The sequence below is a fragment of the Zootoca vivipara genome, chromosome 4 (assembly GCF_965207765.1).
Source record: "Zootoca vivipara chromosome 4, rZooViv2.hap1.1, whole genome shotgun sequence".
In the NCBI taxonomy this organism is placed as follows: domain Eukaryota; kingdom Metazoa; phylum Chordata; class Lepidosauria; order Squamata; family Lacertidae; genus Zootoca; species Zootoca vivipara.
The window spans coordinates 51,858,294-51,870,494 of NC_142587.1; the positions used below are offsets into that span (position 1 = coordinate 51,858,294).

Consider the following 12,201-nt stretch of genomic DNA (forward strand, 5'->3'; position numbering starts at 1 on the left):
GTAATGCAATGAGCCTTATGCTTTTGATGTGGAGTGTTTCCTGGCCACAAAACTCACCCTGCAAACATTTGCAGCTCAAAGTATTAGCAATGACATTAGCATTACTAACCTCAAAATTTCATTTCTTACACATAAACTTGGTTTTGAAAACATGAGTCATTATCATATCCGTGCTATTTTGTTCATTGCAATGCTATGCTAAGAGCTCTGTTTATCTCTCCAACCAGCCAGCCACACACAGTGAATGACAGCAGGGAAAAAGTAAACATAGAAAGAGTGTAAAGTGTTGGTTGACACTGAATGTATTTATAGTAGTGTTGACATGCCCAAAGTGTAGGGAAAATGACATTTGAGTCTAGCAATGTAGAATTCTCCGCAGGCAAACACATCTCTTCAGGTTTGTAATGTAAGGATTGGGCTTTAGTTTTGCAGGAGCACCACCTGGTGGTTACATGATGGACTAAGGGCTTCATATGACATCATCATAATCAACAAAATGTCCTAAGCCATTACTGTTGTAACAGGATGTGAGGCATAGGATGTGGACCACACTGCTTCTTGGTACTGTATTGGAGTCATAATGAATACATGCTAACCCCTTCCTATATTCATAGCTGCCAAGTTTTCCCTTTTCTCGCGAGGAAGCCTATTCAGCATAATGGAATTTCCCTTAAAAAAAGGGAGAACTTGGCAGCTATGCCTATATTACACCTGTGTTTTTATTATAGGCTGGGTGCACACTGTGCCTTGGTAAATGATGCAGAACGTTTTTAAAGATAAATATGACCAAATACTGTATGTTTCAGTAGTACTGCATTATCCAAAATGCTTTTTGAGAGAAAATGCAAGGCATAGCTAAATCAAGCTTGTAGTAGCATGACCGCAGATGGTATTTAACAATAAGAAAATGCTAATGGGAAAAGGTTGTTTCCATTTCACTTCATCAACATCTCCCAATGCAGCGTACATGAACACATGGACGGACACACAAGCGATCTTTGTTTTACAAGATGTCTTATATCAAAATTAGTTGCAGGGGACCTTCAAACATTTCAGAGGTTTGCTGTCAGATTCTAGGAGAGAAGCATGTGGAGGATGGACATAAACTTTAACACCGTCCTCTAATATTGGTGGACACAGGGAGAAAGCTAGAAAGAGAATTTGCAGTTTAATGAGTGAAACTAATCCTATACACACTTTCTTGGAAGTAGGAGTCTTTTACCCCAAGGGCTGGTATTCAACTGCAATATACACTAAAGCAGTATCATGCCATTTTAAATAGCAATGGCTTCCCCCAAAGCATCCTAGGGACCACAGTTTGAAGTGGTATGATGTTTTAAATGCACAGAGCAGATGCAGCTTAAGTTTTACTCAAAGTAGACCTATTGAAATTAATGGAACTAAGTTATGTTTCATAATTTCAATGTGCCTTCTCTGAATAAAACTTAGGTGAATGCTGGATGTGAGGGACAGGGGATATCGCGAAGTCCCTCCCCTCCTGAGTTCCAGCCCATCCCCGAGTGCAGGGGAAAGCAGGGAGAGCTCCGTCTCAAGTGGGGAAGCAGGAAGTGGGGTCCGAGGCTCAGACAGGGTAGCGGAGCCAGCGCCCCAGGTGAGACAGGAAGGGGAAAGCAAGGGGGGCAGACCTGTTCCCCCAACTCCGGAATTGCGCAGAAAACATAGGGGGAAGAGGATGGGTCTCCCCAAGTTGTTATGTTGGAGGAAAACGCGCCAAACGCCATTCGGAGGTTCTGATTCTAGCGGATAAGATGTGTCTCTGTAAATAGCACTGCCTTCAGCACTGTAAATACGCAGCACCAATAAAAAGATAAAATGCAGAGCGGTGTAGAGTCGTTACTCTGAAGTAGCCCACTCCGGCCACTGTGACACTACCCAATGGGACTTACCCCCAAGTAGAAATGCATAGGATTGCACTTCAAATTTTGGCTGTAAATATTCCCATCAGCCTCAACCAGCATGGCTAAAGGTCAGGGATGACGGGAGTTATAGTCTAGTGACATCTGGAGGGTCAACATTTCCCCACCTCTAAAATAAAACATCGGTGGAGGTATTCCTAGTACTACTGTGACACATTTCCAGAGAAAGATACTTTGTTCTCCAAGATGCGACTATCCTTAGCTCCAGTAGCAACCGGTGAGGTGGTGTGGGTGGGGCTTACCAAGAGGGAGGTGGCAGAGGCGAAACATGGGGAGCTCAGCCTGGTGTGGCGCATCTTGGCAGCAGCCTCCCATTGGCTCCGCTGCCATGTGTCACACCTTGCTGAGCTCCCTGCACCTCCCCTCTTGGTAAGCCCCAAGTTCATAGCTCTTTCTGTCCCTCTTCTCACCCAAAACTACAGTGTCTTCCCCACCACCATTCCATTTATTTATTTGGTGCCGTACTTGTGCATTGTGTTCTACAGAGGCCAGGAGTACAGGTCCTGCCACCAGCAGCTTACAATCTAAAATTTGGGAGAGAAGTAAAACAGGGGAGAGAAGTTGGGTGGCCGGATGCAAAGGAAGAGGGTGCTTTCTGCAGAAGATACTATGGTATCTTCCTGGGGATTTCAAAGTACATTTCTCCTTCTGCACAGCTATGAAATGTGCAGGAGCCCTGTCTTCTTTTGCATCTGGCCAACCTAGAGGAAGTGGAGTACGGGGGAAATGGGGGAACTAAATGTTACTGGTTTCAGTTGCATGAAGGGCTTTTTTCCCCAGCCAGAACTCGCTGGAACTTAGTTCTGGCACCTCTCAGGTGGGCGCCTTTGCGCCTCTTTGTAAGAGAACAAGGGAAGTGTTCATGGCGAGTTCTGGCACCTCTTAAGGTTTAGTTACAGGCTGAGTTACAGCCGTGTATAGGAGCATTCATACTTGTTTATTACTACTACTACTACTACTACTATTATTATTAGTACCCCGCCCATCTGGCTGAGTCTCCCCAGCCACTCTGGGTGGCTCCCAATCGAGTGTTAAAACAATACAGCATTAAATATTAAAAACTTCCCTAAACTACTACTAGTATTTATTGGCTCTCTTATCCACCCTTCACCATAAGGTCTCAGGATGGATTACAACAATGTAAGATTAAAATCAGTTAGAACAATTTGCAATTCAAACAATGGGGTGGGTCCTGAAATTATATGTCTCAGGTGCCAACGGTCAGGACAAAGAGGAGGTGTGCCTCCACATGATGAAAGCTACACAATGAAGGTGCCAGACACACTTCTGTGGGGAGGGAATTCCACAGCTCACATTAGTCCCTGCTTCTTAGAAGGGTGGGAGGGGAAAGGGTGTCTCCTTCAAGGTTATCTCCCATTAAAACAGTCTTTCCTAACTGGAAGCTTCCATTGCAAGTCATTCTGATGTCCAATTTGCAGCATGGTTAGCCAGAGCTGAAATGACCATTATCCATCACCGAGAGAAGTCAGCAGAGAAGGGTGAAGCATTTCTGAACCTCTCTCTCCGGTGAACTACAAAAACATGTCAACCTCCACCACACACACACACACACACACACACACACACACATGTGACATTTCTAGAGACTTTATAAGGGTTGACACTATTCTCTGGTATGACTTCTGTTTGTGTTTGTATGAAGAGCACAAAACAGCAAGTGACATTTCTCTGGCGTGGTACAAGAATATTTCTGACTTAACTGCATGTAGCTGTTCATCATGGGACTGTGCCCTTTGTATAAGAAACTTAATAGACTTCATTTTTAAAAATTTACATTTATATTGCTATTCCCAACATGACTGACTAGAAGAAAGCACATTAACAATAAAATGGTAAAACGACTGCCATTAAAGCAATGACATAAAAACAGTACAGAGAAGGGCATCCAGGTTCACATGAGAGAAAACATTCCTTCAAGTATCTAGGTCCCAGTCTCTGTAAAGGTAAAAGGACCCCTGGACGGTTAAGTCCTGTCAAAGGCAACTATAGGGTGCGGTGCTCATCTCGCTTTTCAGGCTGAGGGAGATGGCGTTTGTCCACAGACAGCTTTCCGGGTCATGTGGTCAATGGAACTTCTGGCGCAATGGAACACCATGACGGAAGCCAGAGCGCATGGAAATGCCATTTACCTTCCCGCCACAGCGGGAGCTATTTATCTATTTGCACTCCTGTGATTTCGAACTGCCGGGTTGGCAGGAGCTAGGACAGAGCAATGGGAGCTCACCCCATTGTGGGGATTCGAACCACCAACCTTATGATTGGCAAGCCCAAGAGGCTCAGTGGTTTAGACCACAGCGCCACCCACATCCCTCCAGTCTCTAGTACTGGCCGACTCCAGCCCTTGGAAATGGAGCAGCAACTAAAGAAGATGTTTCAAAATAGTAAGGGATGTTCCCATCAGCTGATGCTAGTGAGCAACCTAGCAGTTTTATTCTGAACTAACGGAAGTTTCCATCAGTCTTCAAAACATCCCCCTAAATAACACATTACTAAATTTTGATGTTATCAGAGTATGGAAGACTGTGGCCAGGCTATCCAGACGAGATTGCCATTGGTCACACTACATCTTTGGAGGCCTCTTAAGCCTTCAGTTAATAATGCAGACTCTATCAGCCACCACCAGAATGCACACCTGGTGTTTTGTTAGCAACCCCATCCAGAAAAGGTAGATGACAACCACCTCAGATAAACGGCCCCACCTATATTGTTTACATGCCAAAATGACATCTAAAGAGCTTGCAAATACAGAATCAATTATAAAATCCATACATCATGAAAATACACAATAGAACAAGTCCATCAAAGCATTAAGAATATACAACAAAGCATAACATTTAATGGACAATTAAAAACTATTAAAACAATTAGATCAGGAAGCTGAAGTTTAGGGGAATGCTTGTTTAAACAGGTGAGTCTTCAAGAGCTGCCAGAATGCCAATATTCATGTGGCCTTTCGTATTTCAGCCAGGAGGGAATTCCAGCATGTGGCCAAGATGGAACTCTGTGACACCCCATAGCGTAAGTGCTATGGGTATAAACGAAACAGTAAAACAGGAGCAGACAATAAATGGAGTCTCATCATCTGCTCTTCTCCCCAGTTCTGTCAGTGCCATATTAGTTTCCTACACACCCTAAAGAGGCAGCTAGTTAATACTAGATCCTAATTATTAAAACTTTTTAATCCAGGTTGAAAATGCCATCAGGTTTACAGCACGAGACATGACTAGATGATGCAGCCCGTCCTTTCCTAATAGAACTTTTCCCCAGCTGGATACTTAGTACCACTCCAGCATGGCTGAATCACAGTGGTTCCTCACTGTTTTCAGCTGTCATAGATGACCTATATTTAGTATATTTACCTACTGTTGGGGAATAGGGGACAGACTGGAGACTCTGCTGGAGTACTACTACCACTGCTGACTTAAGAGATCTGCTGGTATAGGGTGGTACAAATGTAATTAATGAATAACTATTAGTGTCCTTCGCGGGTGGCACTGTGGTCTAAACCACTGAGCCTCTTGGGCTTGCCGATCAGAAGGTCGGCAGTTAAAATCCCCGCGATGGGGTTAGCTCCCGATGCTTGGTCCCAGCTCCTGCCAACCTAGCAGTTCGAAAGCACTTCAAAGTGCAAGTAGATAAATAGGGACCGCTACAGAGGGAAGGTAAATGGCGTTTCCGTGTGCTGCTCTGGTTCTGGAGTTCTGTTGCACCAGAAGCAGTTTAGTCATGCTGGCCACATGACCGGAAAAACTGTCTGCGGACAAACGCCGGCTCCCTCCGCCTGTAAAGCAAAAGAAGCGCCGCAACCCCAGAGTCATCTGCGACTGGACTTAACTGTCAGGGGTCTTTTACCTTTACCTTTTAGTGTCCTTAAATGCAAGAGGGTTGTTCTTTGTTTCTACACAAATTTGCACAAAGATCTGTATGTGCTGCACTGTATGGCAGTCTGTATGTGCTGCACTGGGCCCCAACATTCCTGCACATGCCAGGTGTGCTTGTTCTAACCCTACCTTTCCTTCATTAAGCAGGAAGGGCAGGAACATTCTTCTAACAAAGTTTGGCTGAGCATGCTTAGATGCCTCCTTGTGATCAGGAACTCTGGCAACATATTCAGTGGGAAGGTCTGAGGCTGAGCTGATGGGCGCAGGGATATTAAAGGTGATGCCAACAGATGGATGCCCATTCAGTGTACAAACTTCATTCCAACACATGTTTATTTAAGTGTGTGAGAAGGACTTGTTTAAAGGCTTATTCTGTGGCAACGTTTGTGGTGAAGAAATACTTACCTGCCAGCATTACATCTGCAGAATGCTAACCATTTTGAGAGTCCATGTATCCTGCAGCAATTTGTCTCCTGGTGCAATTCGTTTGCAGAATGTTTTGCATATAGGATCACCCACAACCTCACTTGAGTTCCTATTACTAACAGAATCTGTGGCCTCCTTAGCCTCTTCTGGCTGCAGTTGCTTGAATGAGTTTTAGGGCACTGTCAGGAATGTGCCGCCCCCAGAGTAAGGGGATGAGTTAGACTCAGAGATTGAACTAGGGACCGACTCTGCAGATTAGCACCGCCTGCCAGAATTGAGAAAGGGCAGTTCCACCCCACTTTTTGGAGAAGACTCTATTAGCTCTCAAGGAGAGGAAGAGTTGGAAGGCAGCCAAGGCATTGCTAGGCAATCAGCAGATAAGCAGTGGTCTGAATCTGGGTTGAGTGAGAGTGAGGAGGAGGGGGGAAGTCAGCCTCTCAGTCTCCGATCCAGGCGTTTGGATAAAATCAGAAGGCAACAGAAGGGCAAGAGGGGAAAGGCAGGAGTCTGGCGTCCTTCCTGTTGTGGGAGGAGTGAAACTTCAGACTGATAAACAAACATAAATGAGAACAGCTGAGAAGCCGGGCTCTGGATGTGTCTTTTTGTAAATAAACCTACATAAAATCTGCTGGAGAGTCAATTACTTCTTATCAGAGCTTGCTTGCCTGCCAGAGATCATTACAGGCACATTGTAGATTTGCACCTGCCTGTTTCCCTGTTAAGGTAGGGGGCATCCGCATGATGCCCTCCTCATCTCAGTATTGTCCCAGACACCCCCACATCCTTTAAATGTAGAGTTTTTCAATCTTGGCAGTTTCACACTTCACAAGGATCAGAAATCCCCACTCAGGGGCCAAACTGAGATTGGTCTGCGGGCTATAAAGTTTATATCCAGAGATAACTGTGTCCCATTGGTTCTCTCCATTCCAGCAGGTCTCAGTTACACCCATTACATCAATGCTATTTACTAAAACCAAGCACTCAAAATTGCCCATTTTGCCTTGGAGGCCTCTGGCATTAGCCTATAAATACTTGTACAGTTTCTCTCTCCAAGTATCTCTGACACTCATGTTTTGACCTGCAATATTTTGTCCTCTCTGAATTGCTATCCCACGCCACGCCCTTGCTCTCACAATGCCTGTCTCTAATCATCTCCCTTTTAAATTATCATGATTTTCTTTTCACCTACATCTTCATTCCAGAGGCGAGTTGGTTCCAAACCGGCCCTATTCAGCACCTGTCAGCTTTCCCCCAAAATCAGTTTAAAAGCGGCTCTGCAGCCTTTTTTAGTTGAAGCATCAACATTCTGGTTCCATCCCAGTTCCAGTGGAGCCTAGCTTGTCCCAAAATATTCCCCATATTTTCGTGTCCCTCCTGACACGATCGTTTCAGTCATATATTCAGACTACACAGATACAGTATGCCTGTCTAGTTGGCCCTGCACATGGAAATTTGTTCACTGGCCATAAAATGCATGAAGACTGAAACACAACTGTAAATTTACCTGCCTTCACAGCCAACAGATGATTGGAAATCATGTGCACATGAATATGCACAAAGCCAGCAGGAATGTAGTTTAAAAGCATGTGTGAATTTGGTGCAACATTCTTATATTATACCACTGGTTGTGACCCAGTTAAAGTCTTAATTCGGCTAATTTAAACATTTATACTCCAGCTCTCCTTCAGAACCTTTAACAGGTTTATTGCAACAAAAATTTAAGTCAGAAAGCTTAAGGTAAAGCTTACAGGTAGAAAATAAGAAACTGCTTTCCTGGAATTATTGGGAGGAGGCAGCCACCAATTATGATAATTATTCGAATAAGCCGTTTTGAATGGTGAAGGAGCATGCCTGATGCCTCCAAGGTTTGGACTAGGTAAAGAGGCTAGGAAATTCCCACCTGGTGAAAGAGAGCTGAAAAATATTGATCTAATAAGAAGTCAAATCAACCAGGCATGGTTCTTCCGTGACCTATTTCTCTTCTGAAATTCAAAGTTCTAGTCATTCAGTACATGAATATATGTTTTCTTTCCCTTGTTTGCTTCCTTCTCTATTCCCAGCATCTCACCAGCCTTCAATGTTCAAGCAGCTTTCCTCACATTACTTTTCTTACATGAGGGCAGTGCTGTGTGTCTGAACTTACTCAATTTTGGTTGAGTAAGCCACACCAGTGACTATGATAACACAGAGAGTATGTTCTTAACAGGGACAGTTGGAATGGTGCCCTTTAGATAAAATCATATGAATTTCAGAACTTCCTTTTTGCTGGTCACTGGGTACTTCCAGCTGGCGTGTTGTTATTGAGCATATTATCCTGATTTGTTTGTGGGAAGGCTAGATGATGTTGCCTCAAAGGAAGTATTATCCCACACTTTCCAGTGCATTTTCCTATCAATTTCCTCACTGTGAAAAGCCTGGTCCTTTTGGGAAGTTGGTTTGTTATGCAAGACCTCCAAATCCACTATACTGTAATTGTGAAACCTGAATTTGCCAGTATGTGACTGAATCCTACCCCAAAACAGAGACAGTCTGGAAGCATCCAGAGCCCACAGTCAGTCTCCATCTTCAGGTGTTTAAAGGTAAAGGTAAAGGGACCCCTGACCTTTAGGTCCAGTCGCAGATGACTCTGGCGTTGCAGTGCTCATCTTGCTTTACTGGCCGAGGGAGCCAGCGTACATGTGGTCATGTGGCCAGCATGACTAAGCTGCTTCTGACAAACCAGAGCATCACACGGAAACGCCGTTTACCTTCCCGCCAGAGCGGTAACTATTTATCTACTTGCACTTTGTGCTTTCGAACTGCTAGGTTGGCAGGAGCAGGGACCGAGCAACGGGAGCTCACCCTGTCATGGGGATTCAAACCGCCAACCTTCCGATCCAAATTTAATTATGCCTGATTCATGCCAGTCTACACTACAGTCGGCCTTTGTAATATTTTCCCTTCTAAGATTTCACACCAATGGCAGTTATAGAGGTGTGCTGGTGTGGATTTAGTGTCAGGAGGCAAACGTACATACCCAGAAATAAATAATAATGGGACTTACTTCAATGCAATTATGGTTAAGTTTCATTTTCAGTTAGGCCAAGCTTGCACAACTTGTTAAGCCAACATGAGTGCAGCTCACCAGACTTGTATTATGACCTGCCAGGTATCTGAACTCCCAAGCAAGCGACAAAAATAGGAGGTTTATTAAATCTTTTGCAGGCCACCATACATGGACTGTGTACAATTTATGCCAGCTTGAATCAGGCTATCAAGGTGGAAACTCCAACCAGGTTGCTTGGAAGCCATTTTTGTTTATAAGATGACCCAAATTGATGTGAATGTGTCTATTCCCATCTTTCTATCTATTAACCTGTATTTCCTTGTGAATACTGGAATGGAACCCGGAAGCAAAAAATGAGGTCAGACAGCAAGAACAATGCAATGGATTCTTGCCATTTTAATTGCTAATCCTTTCCTTGGAAGGTGCTGTTTCCATGTCATTGTTCTATTATCCTGTTGTGACCCTCACATTACTGCCAAATTTGCCTTTGTCCTTTCATTCCTGTGCAAAGAGAATGGCAGCTGAGGTAATTTGACACAGAATCTATTAGGCAAGCACACACAGGTACACATTAATACGATTTCTTTTGAGGAACTATTTTCCCACTGTCTATAATTATCACCAACATAACAATCTTGGGCACTCTAGAAATAGACTAATGCTGTGGTTCCCAATGTAGGGCACACACCCCACAGAGGAGCAATTTGATTTTTAAGGGGGGAAATTCGAGAATGAGTTATTAACAGTTAATGGCCTTTTAGGCTTCCTCCACGTGAATAGGAGTTCACTTTTTGAATAATAAGACTTATAATGCCACCATTGCCATATACAGCCCTTTCTTTTAAAAGTGTGTGCTTCTATGCCTTGTCGGTTTTTGTCTCCCTTAAAGGGCTTCTTGCAAACCTCTAGTTCACTGGCTCTCAACTTTTTTTAAAAAAAATATTTAATCATCCTCCTTATTATCCAAATGGTCTTTGGATATTGAAATATAATTCAGATTCACGATTTTGATCATTCTTTCTTGTCAGTAACACAGCTCTGCTGCTATTTATAATATCAACACAAGTGCCATCCATTTTGATTGGTGTTCTGCGCCACAAATAGCCTCACTCAACATTCTTACTGGTCCCTCAGATGGTGCGATGGGTTAGTGCACCTGACTTTAACCAGAAAGTTGGTGGTTCAAGCCCACCCAGGGATTGCTGTGGGCAGGATTCCTGCTTTGCAGGGGGTTGGACTAGATGAACCTCGGGGTCCCTTCTAACTCTACCATTATGAAAAGCTGGAGGATTTTTTTACATAAACTAAGAACCATTATCTGGACTGCATTTCTATTTGAACAGAAAAGACCTAGCCTGCAATGTTGTTCGTGTCCCATTTTAAGTCAGGTGGCAGTTTCAAACATGGAGGTGTGATTCAGTTGAGTTAACTAGCTTTACTTCACTTCAACCACAGATTCACAAGAATGCCCTTGGGTTAGGTATTTAAAGTGGGGGGGGGCATTGTCCAGTGCCAGAGAAATAAGACACGCGTTCTGACAGTAAGTATGACAGAGCTAATTCTTATCGATTACTGTTGATTGATGGGCCTCATTATCACGTACACAAGAACCTAATCATTACTCAGGAACCAGTGATCATATACTGTAAATAAAAACTTACAAGAGGTGCTTAAAGCATGATTGCAATTAGAAAAGTTGCTCAGCAAGACAATGCTTACTGACTCAGCAGATCTACCGCCTGTGAAAATCCAATCCCATATGCTGAGGGGAAATATATGTTGCTTTTCTTCCAGTAACTTTACAATCAGCTTCCTGAGAGAGACCAAGACATTTCTAAGGAGGGAAGCAGACTACACCTTAACCTTTTGCATCATATCCTGACAATACAGAGGTGAAGAGTACCAGACCCCACCTTCCAAATTAGTGCAATACAAGAGGTGTGCACCCAATGCCAATCCCAGGTTGATTGTGGCAGCTAATTAGTCAGAAAACAAAACTGCCAATCTTTGCCATGGATCACAGGGTAAATTCATATCCTGTCATGTCTCCAAATGGAAAGCAGCTATTTAGCAGTGCTTTAAAAGATGGGTAGAGATGGGATTCTGAGGAGCCTAGTAGTGTATTTGCACCAGAAGCACTGCCAGGTTTGAGAGGACTTCTGATGAGGCGCCTTTGAAGCAGGGTTGGGGATGGGGGCCTATTGAGTGGCAGGACACTCAACCAATTGACACGCTTCTTTCTCCTGCTCGCCCACCTACTGTTGACACTCTTCTCCCACACAGACCCAATGGCCACCGCCATGGGAGGAACATGTAGGTAAAGGAGCAAACCTGCTTACCACAAACTAGGAAACAAAGCAATGTCCTGATAGCGACTGAGGCTTTGTAGTCATCCACCACAACTTTTAACTAACAATATTTCCCCTAAACAACAAGAGCGGCATTGAACTTAGCCAATCCGACACAACCTTTGGGGTTGTGAGGCCACAGAAAGTACTGGGGCAATAAGAGGTTGATCTAAGGTTGCTTGACCTGCTTCCTGCATGCTCCAATGCCCTCATTGGCCTAAAACTGGCTTCTGATTGGCTCCTCTCATTGCCACTCTCATTGCCTTGGGGGTATGTACCGTATTTTTCTGTGTATAAGACTAGGTTTTTTTAACAAAAAAAAAGGTTTAAAATTGGGGCTCGTCTCAGGTGGTGCTGTGGGTTAAACCACTGAGTCCAGGGCTTGCTGATCAGAAGGTCAGCGGTTCGAATCCCTGTGACGGGGTGAGCTCCCGTTGCTCGGTCCCAGCTCCTGCCCACCTAGCAGTTCGAAAGCACGTCAAAATGCAAGTAGCTAAATAGGAACCGCTACAGTGGGAAGGTAAATGGTGTTCCCATGTGCT

General features: G+C 44.1%; 1 protein-coding gene across 2 annotated transcripts in view; it reads right to left on the reverse strand.

The window, feature by feature from the left end:
• Window positions 1–12,201, reverse strand: part of CLIC6 (CLIC family member 6) — a 126,010-nt gene that overhangs the window by 98,472 nt on the left and 15,337 nt on the right. The window lies entirely within an intron of this gene.